The sequence below is a fragment of the Dermacentor silvarum genome, chromosome 5, assembly GCF_013339745.2.
Source record: "Dermacentor silvarum isolate Dsil-2018 chromosome 5, BIME_Dsil_1.4, whole genome shotgun sequence".
NCBI lineage: Eukaryota > Metazoa > Arthropoda > Arachnida > Ixodida > Ixodidae > Dermacentor > Dermacentor silvarum.
Window position 1 is genome coordinate 34933649 of NC_051158.1, and position 11854 is coordinate 34945502.

Genomic DNA, 11854 nt, shown 5'->3' on the forward strand with positions numbered 1-11854 from the left:
GAACAGGTACGGATAAGAGAGAACACATGTATATACAGCCTATAAAAATACCAGAAGCAAGACTAAAGGTAACGACAGGAAATAAGGACGTTATTGAGTGAAAATGCAATTGCAAATTCGAACGTATATCACTATTTGTGGTGATATAGAACGCCCTTGTCATGCTGTAAAACAAATGAGAGAAAATAAATGCGGAACCTGCCTTGTGAATAATATATGCCCCAGAAAGCGTACGCGTACAATGTTCGCGTCATTCGCGAATTGTGCAGGTCCTATCAAACAAACGTGAACACCCATGTTCGATACATTGCAAGATCAAGGTGCTGCCTATTGTTCATTTTAGCGCTGAGAGCACTACTTCTATGCCGACACGTGTTGCTGATTTATTTATTTGAAATACAGCTTGGACTTAAGCAGTGACCGTTGTTCGGGCGTACTGTTTGCGAGGTCGCTGTCCAAGAGCCCTGGAAATGTCGACTAGGATATGTTCAGTAAGGCTCTTGAAGAGGTCATCAGGTAACCCAGCGGAATTCAGGAGCCAGTTTGCCATGCGAAACTAGGTTGTGTTTGATGCACCAACGACCTGCAGATTGCATTTTTCAAGGCAGCAGAGGCAATCGCGCTTCACTAGCTTAGAATGGGCTAACTTTGCAGAAGTAAGCCCCTTCTTGAGCACATCGCATACTTTCATCGTTTGTGGTCCTGGTTGGACCACAAACCAGGTGGAGGAACCGAAGCTGCTATTCACTTGTTGGCTCTATCGTGAGGGTCAGCCCCGAAACACATTGGGCAAGAACAGCCAGAATGTATCACACTGAAATCGAAAACATTATGGCTGTTCTTCTGATAGATGCTCGAAGTGTTAAAAAACGCTACATAGTGATCCACATATAGGAAGCCTTGTAAGCTGCAAAAGTTCCTAATTTGCCTTTTAATTTCATGTCGTATTGCGCCATCAAATGGTCATCTAACAAAGGCGCTAGGCAGGAACCTATGCAGTGAACCTATCACGCTGAAATGGAGAACGTTCTCGCTATTTTTGTTTAATTGGCTCCTGGGCTGACCCTCACGACAATATCTACCAAGCGAATACCAGCTTCGATTCCTACACCTGGTACTCAACCACACATGCTGGAAGTACGCCTCGCGCTAAAGAAAGGGCGTATTTCTGCTTGAGTTAGCCCATTCTGAGCTAGTGAGTTGCCTCTGCTGCCTTGAAAACAGCCGTTTGCAGGTTATACGTGCATCAAGCTTGACAAAAGTTCATATAGCGAATGAGCTGCCTGAATTTTGTTGGTTTTCCTGGTGACCTCGTCAGCAGCCTTCCTGAACATATCTGAGTCGACATTTCCAGGAATCATCGACTGTGACCTCGGAAACCGTATGCCCGAACAACTGATTCCTTAAGTCCAAGCTGTGTTTCACATCAATAAACCAGCAAGACGTTCCGGCATCGAAGTTGTGATCTCAGCGCTCACCGAACTGGCAGACGCGTCAGTATGGATGATAAAGTGCGACCAGCCTCCGACAAAAAAAATATGCGTGGCTCTGTTATCGCAAACACCAGAGACCATCGGAGCTCGGTAAAGCCTAGTAAAGCAATGGTAAACCACACACTTAGTCTAACTTTTGCTAGACTACCCCCATCTCCGCTGGTGTCGGGTGTTTGCGATAGCAGAGCCACGCATATTTTTTACATGCCAGTGCAGATTGAGAATGCTAAGATTATCAATCTCTCTTCTAGCTAAACTCGGGATGTTCTCTTCTGCGACACTTGGTTTCAGCTTCCCTAGCTCTCGCTTCAGGATCGGATCTTTGTCGACGTTTCCGTTCACGACGTCACTCGACGTCGCTACAGTCGAGTGGCTTCTTCCTCGGAAGTCCTGATGGTAGTCCTCGCCATTGCTAAGTTAACGCCACGTCACTGATTTTTCCACAGCAAAAAAGAGGACCCCGAATCGAGCACCCATTACCACCGTTAGTCGCAAGTCGTTGCATAGCCCCCGCAACCCAGGATCTTCCAGTCTCCTCTGTTTCCTGGCGCTCAGGATTTCTTCGTGATGTTCTGCGTAGTATCGCGATGAATTCGACCGGCCACGTTCACGAGCATCTTAATCTTCTTTTATTCGCCTACACGAACTGTCGACTTCCCTCAATCTAAGCTCAGGATGTTCTCTTCTGCGCTTAGTCTCAGCTCCCCTAGCTCTCGCTAAGTCTTTCGGAAGCGACAAGTGTCCAGTTCTCTGGTCAAAACCGGCCGAGCCGCCACCAGAGGCATCGCCTAGAGTCACAGACACCTGGCGCGTTCGGCGCGAACGCGGGGAAGCGCGGCAGCAGCTCTACGCGTCCCACTACCACCTGCCTCACTCCTATCCACCTCACATGCTATTATTGCGATAGCAATTATATGGACACTCCAAAGCGGATTTCTGCCATCGGCGTCGCCGTCGCCGTGAGGTTCCGTATCACGTCAACGGCGATGAAATCGTCGCCGCGCTCCGGACGCTGTATGTGCGAGTGAAAGGGCGCGAGGAACGCGCTCTTTCACGGGGAGCGAACGCACGTCGGAGAGCAAACGCGCGTCCTGCGCCATGCTCTAGCTAGCTCTAAAGGGCTGCAGAATTAAACGTCTCTTTCCTCCTTTACAATCACCATATATAGAGAGCAAACGCGACTTCTATCCCGCGAAAGGCCGCGGGGGGGGGGGGGAGGAAGGGAGGGGAGGCGACGTTTAGCTGCGGCACCAAATGTGTATTTCTATAAAAAAATTGCGCGGTGAGAAGGTAGGTAAGATTTCCGACGCTGCTCGACGAGCGCCCCATTCTGATCTCGTCGAAAACCTCCGAGCCGCCCCCAGAGGCACCGGAAACAGTCAGCAACGCCGCGCGCGTTTGGTGCGAACGCGGGCAAAACACCGACGGCGTCGACAACAGTTCTGCGCGTTGCTGGTGCTGCTGCATGTCCAAGTTTATACAGCTGATAAAACCACTATCCTTACTCCGTATAGCTATCCACTAATTTGCTATCGCAGTTGATGTTTCACCTTTCGGGCGAAACTGCGACATTTTTTTCTACCCTTTTCACTCGTTCTCCGCTATCTCTCCCCCAGCTCGGTGAAGCTGTGGACGACGGACTGATGATTATAGCGAGGGTCTAACAGTTCCGCTGCACAACGCAGCAACTCCTTTTTCACCCTGCAAGACGAATGTCGTTTATTAGATCCCCTTGACCTATTGAAAAAAAATTCACAGCATATCCACGGGGTGAATGATGATGAGTGGGCGAAGCTCCGGAGGGAGTCTCTCTCCTTCCGTACGTGAGACGTCATTCCTGTTTTCATAAAACTAACCTTTTATTTTTTCATACTACAAGTAACGCCCTCTAGTATCGTACCATCTTGCATTTTTCAGCGTATATGCATTCGTTATATAGTACAAGTACCGCCCTCTACGGCCAGTTCAAGCACGCGTTCGCTACGCGGACGCTGGCGGTTCACTCCATTTATATATACGTGCGAGCGAGCGAACGGCCCTACTAAAAAATCCTATTTAAATTCAAACAGGGTTATACAGGTTTAAACGGGTTTTAACGGGGTCCTGTTTGGCAACATACAGGTGTAAACAGGACCCGTTTACACACAAACAGGTCTGAACGGGGTCCTGTTTGGCTTGCAAATAGGTTTAAACGGGACCCTCCCACACAGAAATAGGTCTAAACAGGGGCCCCGTTTAGCGAACAAACAGGTTCATACTGGGCACTGGCACCAAACAGGGGCCTATTTGGCCCGCAGGCAGGTTTTAACAGGAAACTCCGACACAGAAATGGGTCTAAACAGGGGACCCGTTTGGTAGTTAAACCAGTTAAACTGGCTCATAGTGGTCCCACTTGCACCAAAAAGGTCTACTTGTAGCTGTCATGCTCGATTTAATGCTTGAACTATTTACGGTAAAATTCGATTTGAAATTGGTACACACGAGCGAGCGCTCCGCAACACCGCAACGACAGCCGCTTCGCGTCGGCGCCGGGGCACAACCAACGGCGCTGCCAAACACAGAGAAAAAAAAAAAAGAAAGAAAAGGTTAATAAATAAGAAGAAAAAAAAACAAATAAGCCAAGGCAAGCGTCGTGACCACTCGGCCACAAAGCCACTCGGCCACACTGTCCCGCAGTTCCATAAATTACTGTCCTCACTATTGAAAGGAACGTGGCTGGAACCCGCCGTATAAGATGCATAATATCGAAATACTACCACAGAACACCCATACAAACTACCACATACTACGCCGTCACGATACATGCGGTCACCAAAGGGCCGACAGTGGGCAAAAGCACGAAAGCATGGTCGCTTTCGGTGCCCCCAGGAGGCGCTGCCACTGCCCCAGGGGCTTGACCGTGCTGTTGCTGCCTGTTGCTGTGTGTGCGCGCTGCATTGAGGCAGGTCGATGTGGATGTTTAATCGTGTGTACGCTGTGCCGAGAGAAAATGTCGTGCCCCTTGTGTGCTTTGATGATCACCTAACCCCTGGGACCGCGTAACGTAGCTCGCAGTACCTTTCGCGTGGTTCGCCGATGTCGATTATCGTAGTTATGGCCCGCTTGCGCTTTCTTTGTTCCCGGCCTCTGATAATATCGCATCGGATCACAGTGCACGGAACAATTTGTTGAGCTATTACGTGCTGTAGTTCATCCGCAATTCAACAGTGTTTACGTCGGAAGGATCGTCGTGCAGTCGACGCCGCGACCTGACATGAAGGAGCGTTTGCCGACTACGCCTAGAAAGGTAAGTCCGGCGCTTGCGCGCAGTTTTGTAGTCAATGGTTCGTGAAGTGTGAATTGTTATACGGATCACGAGATGATTAGTAAAGCGACCACAATGATAAATGTGTTTTTCGAATGTTCGTTCATGTCGCAGTGCACATTTAGCGAACAGTCTCACAAAAAATGTCCTGAAACGTATTGGACGTTGCCAGGAGCTTTATCATGTATTTACTTTCTGCTATAACGTATGCTAACGGTGATTGTTTGACCTGAATGGTAAAGAAAAAAATCAAGCAGGGAAAGTTACTGCTTGTGTACGTAATTTCTGTATAGGTATTTCTAGAAGTACAGCCTTCCGCATTTGTAACTATATTGCGCGAGCGTCGATCATGGGCCATTTTAGAGCCTTCAACGGCGATACTTAGCGAGACCGACAAAAGTAAGCAGAGGCGCATAAAGCACTCTCCAGCGCAAGCGTCATCTGCTAAGCTGCTATTCTCAGGACGACGCACACCCATTTCATAGTATGCTGGTGCGATATAGTTAAAAATGCGGGAGGCTGTACGTCAGCTAACGGCTGCGCGAGATGGTACTAGATTGTTGTGTCTGACGCATGGCCAGATTTTAGCTTGTACGCGAATTCTACTACATATAGTGTCGCCAGACAGGCTGTATTTCTTGTGTTGGGTGTCCTGTGTGTTTTCGTGTGCTTGTAAATGTTTATTTCAGAGAAGCCGAGATTACAACAGCCGTGTTTCTTTTTCATCGAATTTTTTTTTCTGCTGAAAAATAGAGCGTTTGTTCTTGGGGTAATTTCCAGTGCATCGTCCTTCGAGACAATGCTTTGTTCCACCGCATAAAGAAATTCGATTTTGGAACACTTCATGTGCTAAGGAATTTTCTTCGTAGTACAATTCACATTTAACTTCCTACAGATGTGCGTTTGTGTGAAGCTTTTGATAGATTTATGTTTGCTGCAGTTTCATTTCAGTTAAATAACCGCTTGTGATGTAACAATCAGATGTTTGCACAACCAGATGCAGCTTCGTGTAGTTTGGTTGTATGAGACTTTTCAGAATGTAACATGATCTTGTTAACTTGCAAGCTTGCAGTTTCAGCAGGGATTACAGTAAATTGGAACATTTCTTATTGTTTAGGGATGTCAAGATTTCGTGAACCAGAGGCACCGCATAGGAACCTAAGACATTTCTGCAGCCGGAACAGCACGGCAAAGCATCTGATCTGCATGCTGCGACAAGGTGTGTACAAAATGGTCCCTGCCACTTACACAAGCTGTAGGTTTTGTTGGTATAATTCATACCTGTCAACTCTCCTGAATTTTTCGTATTTTTCGTGAAGATCTCTAACGAGCATACCAGAGGGGGCACTTGCGTTAGGCCAGTTTGTTCAGATAAATTTCTTAAACAGGCTAAATCGGCAGCAGCAAGAACACTGCAAATGTGCTCTGGTGATATAAACCAGTGTTGTAAGTTCTGGTGTTTCAGTTCGCTGCTGCTTTGTGTGCTGTTAAATAATGGTTAATTATGTGTGTATCAATGCAACAGTGTGGGTGCTGAGAGGAAGCTTTAAAAAAATGTGTGCTATCTCGCCAATAAAAAATTTTTGTCTGCAGAATTTTTACAAAATATAAAGTTCACAGGTTGGCATGTATGACATAATGTACAGCACTGTTGCTATGAATATGCTATATTCATAACTTGCTGTTTCGGTCTACTTGAATTGCATATTTTGAATCTGGCCTACCTTCAGTTTAATCAGTTCATTTAAGTAGCCTCCTCTGAGTTAAATGTAATTGGAGGCTATTGTAGAAATTCATGGTGCTCCCTACTGACTGCATTGTGGCAATTTCTTTAGGGACCATCTTGTGAGGCATGCATATCCTTTCATGTCTTGCTATGATTTGCCCAACAAAAGCAGCAGGGCTTTGGTTACCTTTGTTATTACGCATTCTTGTAGACTTCTGTTTCTCTCTCTTCTAACATATGTGCATGCGCAAATTCTGTGTTCTTAATTATATTTCTGTAAGTTGACCTAATTGTGTATTACATTTTTAAAAAATTTGGCGGGAGCGGGGTTATTGATTCCCATAATACTAGAGAGAAGGGACCTCAGACCAAAAGGCCACAAAAGGTGGCTTAAAGTGTTCGAAGCTCAGAATTTAACATTCTGTCTCCTAAAGCACTACCAGTATGAAACTGTTTCTAATTGCTTTGTTTTTATAACCTAGCTGCCCGATTTGCAGCCACATTGTGAGAGAGTATGTTTTTTTCTTGTTTTGTTTGAGTTCTTTTGTTGAATGTTCTCCTTTTTAGTTCAGAAATTTTTTCCTACCACCTCATGCAATACTCCAACTGGAGCCTATGAGGTATGTTTATAAATAAATAAGCAAATTCCTGAGGCATGCAACAAACCATGCAAATCAGTCCCTAAAAAGCCATAAAGAGGATCTATTATTTTCAGCAGCTGCCTCAGTCGTACTGTGCTCACTGGCGCACTGACAAAAACCATTGCAGCAGCAAAGCACTACTCTAAACATTTTCCTTTCAACATTTTTAACTCTCATATGCTGTCTTCTCCAAATCGTGTTGAGTGCATCTGGAATGTTTCGGCAATTGTTTTTACCTGAACCATTATGCAAAGCAATCATGCAAAGGTTCAGCTTGTTGACTGTTGCTTATTTATACCTAGCCTGATCTGTGGAGTTGACTGTATGCTTTCTTTTTTTTTTGCATACCTGCCATGGTTGCTTAGTGGCTATGGCGTTGAGCTTCTAAGCACGAGGTCTCGGGATGAAATCGTGACCATGGCGGCTGCCTTTCCAAGGGGGTGAAATGCGAAAACACCTGTGTACTTGGATTTAGGCGCACGTTAAAGAACCCCAGGTGGTCCAAATTATTCCGGAGTCCCTCACTACGGCGTGCTTCATGATCAGACTGTGGTTCTGGCATGTAAAACCCCATAATGTAATTTAATTTTTTTACACAAGAACTAAGGTGGCTTTTAATGATGCCACCTTTTCACATTACTGCATAACCACAAGTTTGTCGAAATAATTGAACAAATGTCATCAGTCTTCTGTAAAAGCAAACTTGTCTTGTACAGCAGCTCGAATAAGCCATTTTCAGTGCAATAGCAGGCTTAGGATGTTGCTAGAAAATTGTGTCGCATAAGGATGTGCTGCATCAGAAGGCACGTTTCTTGTTCATTGTATTCATTCTAGCATTATCTCATCTCTATGTTCCTTTCAATGGTATTCACTGTGCACACATACTAAAGAGATAAGGAACATCCACAGTGCACGCATACCAAGGAAGTCACAGTCAGACAGAGAGCGATAGAGCACAGCACGCTTTCACTCTCTGTCTGTCGCTTATTTCCCTCACGTGAGCACCACCAAAATGAAGTTACCGACTTGCCCAAGCTTCAACTCTTGTGCTTGGTGTTTTTTGTCTACAAAATGCCCATAAGCAAGTCATAGTGGTGGTGATTTTCGCATGTATGGAAAAGGCTTATTCAATTCCAGAACAGCTTCATTTGTTCTAGGCATAGTAAAGAACTTGCCAGTGTTTATTTTAAAGGCTGAATTGGTAGAAAACTATTGTGGTATTCCTAATGGCACCCTTTTGCATTAAGTTTGTGCAGATGCTTGAAGCTTGTACTATGTTGATGAAAATAGAGTTGAAGCTATAGAAGCATATTTGTCAAAATGTAGTGAATGCTTCCCAGTAGAAATCCGGAGTTATGCTTCTTGGGACACTTATTGGTTAGCCTTATTGGGTAATGCGATTAGCCTTATCGATGCTATAATGTTGCAGGATGGCCAGCGTTACAAAAAAATTAACATCATTGTAAGAATACATGTTCTGCAATAATATTAGGATTGGCCCCCCCAAGTGACAACGCTTGCTTACACTATATCTGGGATAAACCAGGTTTACTCAGCCAGACAGCCATCCGTGCATGAGGGGGAGGGGGGGGCGGCAAAAAGGGGCTTTCGAGTAATCTTCAAGTAGATGGCTTATACATCAGATCTTTCTTACTGTGCATGCTATCTTGCTCAAAGTCAAGTTAGCTATGGGTACAATGTCTGCATTTTATTACTGTTTATGCCTAATGAAGGTTGCTTTGTTCATAGTGTCACTTTCTATATTGTTTCTCTTATGGCACTAAGCTCACTTGTTTTAATGCTGCTATAGGTATGGCTGGGCCTGGTGATGAAGTGTAAGCAGAACATGCTATGCTGCGAATTGGTGCCAATCTTCACATCCGAGTTGTTCCCACGACAGTCAAGCACCACTGTGATTTGCTTCATTGGCAAGGTAATATACTATGGTGAGCTTGCACCTCAATATTGGTATTGAAAAATATGTCAAGTAAAAGACACAAGAGTTGGCCTTTATGAGAGATACACTCATGTTCTTTTTTTAAAGAGCTCTTTTAGCACTGTTCTTTATGGGCATGTTTTCAGAGGATGCTTATACTCCTTTATTACAAACTGCCATGGAGCTAGTTTGTGTGTTAAACTAACACTCTTTCACTAAGAAAAAGTCCAGTTTTTACTCGCACAGTGATATGGTGCCAAGGACGAAAGGGGTGGAATGGATCAATCTGAATGCATGTTGCTCACACAAATACAAAAAGGGAGCATGGTATGGCTAGCGCGATTTGTTTTACAGTGATGATAAGCAGTCTCAATGTCTAATAATTCTATTGATAGGGAGCTAACACACTGGTTCCCCGTCATTTGAATAAGGAAAGATTCACATATCTCTGAAGCACTCTGGTCCTTATATTTTGCCACATTCAAGTGGTTTTTAAATATGGGTGCACATTGCACTGAGAGCAGTGCAATACTAATGCCAACTGACCCACACATCAAGTTTGCGTGGTTACGCAGCCTGTCATTTATACATTTGGCTTGTTTAGCCAATGTAGCATCTACTGCACAATAATGGTATGTGATAGACACTGCACCTGTGTACTCTATGCTTTTTTTGCATTCAATTTTTTTCACCGGTAGTGATGCATGCCTTTTCATTATTTATGTGCCTACACAACAAGCCAAGCTTGTTCTTGGCCGAGAAAGAATTCTAGGAAAAGCCTACGTGCTGCAACTTTTCTTGGAACGAAACTAGCTTGGCTCGTTGGGTTAGGTTAAATGGTTCGATGGGTTTTGGAGCCCATACGGGTTCCTTGCTCACACTAAGACACATAAGCTTGTAGACTGTGCTTCTGTAATTTGTACAGCTCACTGACAGTGCAGGTGCAGGCCTCATCTTCTCAAAGAAGCTGACTGACTGCACCTTCCACGGAGCAGGTGACTCGGGTTGAGTGAGGCACCAGTGTTGGTGTTTGTTCCCTTGTGCAAAACAGCAGCTTTAGGTTCATTGTAGTTGTAGGAAGACAAGTTACACATAACTTCCATGGTTTGAGTGGGCGCATTTCTCTTGGGGCATCAAGCTTTTTTTTTCCAACTGTCTGCATGGGTGCTTCAGTAGCATTGGTGTGAAGTTGGCATAGAGTTGTGCATTCAAGAACTTCTGAACAATGACCTGCTGTAGTTAGCGCTGTGAAGATTGCATCGTCTACCAAGCCTTTGGTTTTCTGTTGGTGTACTTGTAATCGTGCTGTCAGTAATTTCTCGGCTTGCCGAATTATCTTGAGGCCCCACACTGACGCTATCTATGTCTTCAAGTGCAGACTTTTAGGATAAGGTTCTTCGCTTTGCAAATGTGGTTGTAGGAAAGGTGGCACTTACAGGTGCCTATTCTGGACATTATTGAAACAAGCCAGCGAATCTTGGTTACGTCTTGTCCATAGTGTATAGCAGTTAGTCAAGGGTTGAGAAAATTGCTCTCAGTGGTAGCATGCTGGCAGTAACTTGGTCATTGACCACATCCTCATCATTATGTTACCTGATTAGATTAATTTTCGTTGAAGCTTTGACAAAATTTTCCTACAGAAGTTATGGATAACACATTTTAGCCAAGGCACATTGGTTCGTCTTACTCGTGTCCCGATTAGAAATCTATAGGTGCCACCTTTCCTTCAACCAGACTTACAAAGCTAAGAACCTTGTCCTGAAAAGTTGGCACTTTAAGACATCAGTAGCGTCAGTGTGGAGCCTCCGGATAATTCGGCCAGCCGGGCAGAAATTACTAATAGCAAGAGTTCAAGAATGCTGACAGAAAATCAAGGGCTTGAAAACTGACACATTTGCAAGATGCCAACTAGAGCAGCTCTATGTCCACTTCATAGCGACGCTAACGGACCACCTGTGCAAACTGTCGCAAGAAAGCTTGACATATTAAAACAAAAAAAGCCTGTTTAAACCAAGAAGTTAACTTCAGCTTGTCTTCCTGCAAGCCCACTAAACCTGAAACTGCCATTTTGTGCAAAGGACTGAACTTCAACACTGCAGGATACTTCACGATATCCTGGCGAGAGTAACCTTCACCGTGGAACATGCCTGCAGTCAGCTCCTTCTGAAGTAAAAGAAAAGGTCCACGTGGCGTAGCTGCCATAGTGTAACCCTGGAATCTGTTTCTGCTCCGCAACTTGAGCTTCTTTTTTTCAGTGACCACAATTGCATTATTATGAAACGGAATGCATTAACAGGTTCAAACTCAGGGTAATGTTTTTATCTGCATGACTTTGTGGCCAGAAACTGATGAAAGGAGGCGCAATGCGACTATTGAACCTGTCCAGGGGACAGGGACGTCAAGAAGTTTTAAATCCATTTGCATAGGCTAACAATCGCAAGGCAAACTGCTGCTAATGCGTGAAAAAGTACCATGCACTTCTTACTTCAAGGAATAGTGCCAATCTTTTTCAGCTGTAGTTAGCACCATGTGTGTACACTGCACATATAATTTGAGTTAAATGTAAGGAAGGTATTGCAGAATAGGCCGTTTATAACTAATGGCCATAATTTTGGCATTAGTAGATCTTTGCTCAGACCATCTGACAATTTCTTGAAAGTATGAAATTTTTGTTTATGTAGCTGCTGTCAGCATATTCTATATTATCATTTGGTCTTATGCATATACTGTTTGCTCTAAAAAAATAGAATTCTT

At 44.5% G+C, this 11854-nt stretch overlaps 1 long non-coding RNA gene across 1 annotated transcript; it reads left to right on the forward strand.

Moving 5' to 3' along the window:
* Window positions 1–4372: 4372 nt before the first annotated feature.
* LOC125945597 (uncharacterized) lies at window positions 4373–11268 on the forward strand. Its single transcript, XR_007467035.1, has 3 exons — window positions 4373–4779; window positions 5915–6016; window positions 8975–11268. It is a non-coding gene; the product is annotated as an uncharacterized LOC125945597 (long non-coding RNA).
* Window positions 11269–11854: the final 586 nt, after the last annotated feature.